This window comes from Vigna unguiculata, unplaced genomic scaffold (assembly GCF_037176805.1).
Source record: "Vigna unguiculata cultivar grain cowpea cultivar isolate G323 ecotype 2 unplaced genomic scaffold, ASM3717680v1 ptg000051l_ERROPOS641538, whole genome shotgun sequence".
NCBI lineage: Eukaryota > Viridiplantae > Streptophyta > Magnoliopsida > Fabales > Fabaceae > Vigna > Vigna unguiculata.
The window spans coordinates 35001-37500 of NW_028196697.1; positions in this window are offsets into that span (position 1 = coordinate 35001).

A 2500-nucleotide genomic window follows, 5' to 3' on the forward strand; every position below is an offset into this window, starting at 1 on the left:
ATGGCCAATGTTGGCGGTGCACCGCGGCATAGCTAGAAGGCTTGGTGGGGAGTTTTGTGAAAAAATGAAATTCGTGGTTTTTGAGATGTGAGGGTTGGAAAGGCCTCCAAATGTCCCCAAATGAATACCATGAAATTCTTGGTGCACGAAAGTTTTGAGTTCGGAGGGTTTTGCACATGGCCAATGTTGGCGGTGCACCGCGGCATAGCTAGAAGGCTTGGTGGGGAGTTTTGTGAAAAAATGAAATTCGTGGTTTTTGAGATGTGAGGGTTGGAAAGGCCTCCAAATGTCCCCAAATGAGTACTGTAAAAGTGTTGGTGCACAAAAGTTTTGAATTGGATGCATTTTGCACTTGGCCAAGTTGGTCGGTGCACCGCGACTAGATAGCTTGGTGCCAAAATTTGTCAAATTTAAGACCTTGGCCAAACTGAATGAAATTTTGTGGGGAGGTTCCTGATATTGTTTAGTGGTGGACTGGAAAAAATGAGGTCGAAATTCGAAGTCTACATGTGCTTTTCTATTTTTCCCGATTTTACACATACCCGGTAAGTAAAAAAAATAAAAAAAATAGTTCCCCTTGGAGAAAAATTATGAAATTTGGTGAGCAAGGAGATACCATTATTCTACGAATTACTGCAAAAAATCGCATCAAAATTCGAAGTGTAGCCCGAGATATGGACTTATGTCTGCTCAAAAAAAGTGTATCTACTTGTACAATTTTGCCTTTTGCATATTAACCTCTTATAGGGGGGGAGTGCTCCTTGAGCCGGCCAGCTCCACACTGGCAGGTTTTAAAGGGAGCTTGATGAGGCCTCCCCCCTCACGTGGTGCGTGCGTTAGCATGTTTATCATGGCACAACTAGCCTCTTCATAGTTGTTGAGCTTTATTAATACCAACACACGGTCGTCACTGATCGTTGGTTAGCTCGGCAGCTAGTCCCTCGGATATTGTGGAAAGTTATTTTCATGCCTAGCGATGCTTGACCATGCGTCACTTGATGTTTCCATTTGCTTGCTTGCCCATGGTAGGTGGGGGGTGGACCGTCTTGTGGTGTGGTGTCTTGCGAACGTGAGGGTGTGTGAGTTGTAATCGAGATGCACTTGCTGGCTGGCTCCATGCCTTGCGTATCGAACGGTCAAGCATGCATCTCTTCCATTTTCACCCGTTGCCTTGGGTGATATTGGTTGATCAGTCCCTGTGTTGCCTACCCACTAGACGGTACTTCTGTGGTTGCTTCGAATTCTATCTTTCCATCACGAAGAGGTGTTGGAGGATCCTAATGTCACGCACGTGTTCCATCTAGTGAAACATCTCAGTGATGCACGTGTTGTGGCTAGTTCTTTTGGATGCGGTGCATTATATGAACTCGGGTTTACTTTAGCGACCCAGTTAACATAATTCGGTTGTGTCCCTTGATTGAGACGTTGTCCTTGAACTTGTGAGCAATATCGTTCTTCCACAACCCGTCGTCTTGAGTGCGATGGAAGGCAAATAAGATGTGCTTTGGCATGTCATGCACGTACTCGATTGCGGGAAGTGTGAGAAAGTGTTGTTGACAACCCGTGGGAAATGGAATGTGGCAAATCGTGATGAGCTCTTCGTGGATCTGCGAAGAAGACGACCTTTGGGCCTGTTGGAAACGAGGGAGGCGATGTTGAACTGCGAAGAAGATGGACTTTTGGGTTGTTTGAATCAATGGGAGGCCACGCGAGAACTCCGAATACTATGGACTCTTGGGTTGTTGGAAGCAACGGGAGGCCCCGCTAGAACTCCGAATACTACGGACTCTTGGGTTGTTGGAAGCAAGGGGAGGCCCCGCTAGAACTCCGAATACTATGGACTCTTGGGTTGTTGGAAGCAAGGGGAGGTCCCGCTAGAACTCCGAATACTACGGACTCTTGGGTTGTTGGAAGCAAGGGGAGGCCCCGCTAGAACTCCGAATACTATGGACTCTTGGGTTGTTGGAAGCAAGGGGAGGCCCCGCTAGAACTCCGAATACTATGGACTCTTGGGTTGTTGGCAACGACAACTTGGGGGGATGACACTGGAAAAGAGTGAACTAGGCCAAACTGCGAACAAGGCAACTTGGGGGGATGACACTGGAAAAGAGTGAACTAGGCCAAACTGCGAACAAGGCAACTTGGGGGGATGATGCTGGAAAAGAGTGAACTAGACCGAACTGCGAACAAGGCAACTTGGGGGGATGACGCTGGAAAAGAGTGAACTAGGCCGAACTGCGAACAAGACAACTTGGGGGGATGATGCTGGAAAAGAGTGAACTAGGCCGAACTGCGCCCAAGGCAACTTGGGGGGATGACGCTGGAAAAGAGTGAACTTGGCCAAACTGCGAGGAGGGCAACTTAGAGGAAAGTTGGAAACGAGGGAGACTTAGCCGAACTGCGAAGAAGGCAGGTTTTTGGGAAGTTGGAATCGACTGAAGCGAATACTGAACTCCAAATACGACCGACCTTTTGGTTGTTGGCTTCCTGGGAAGCGATG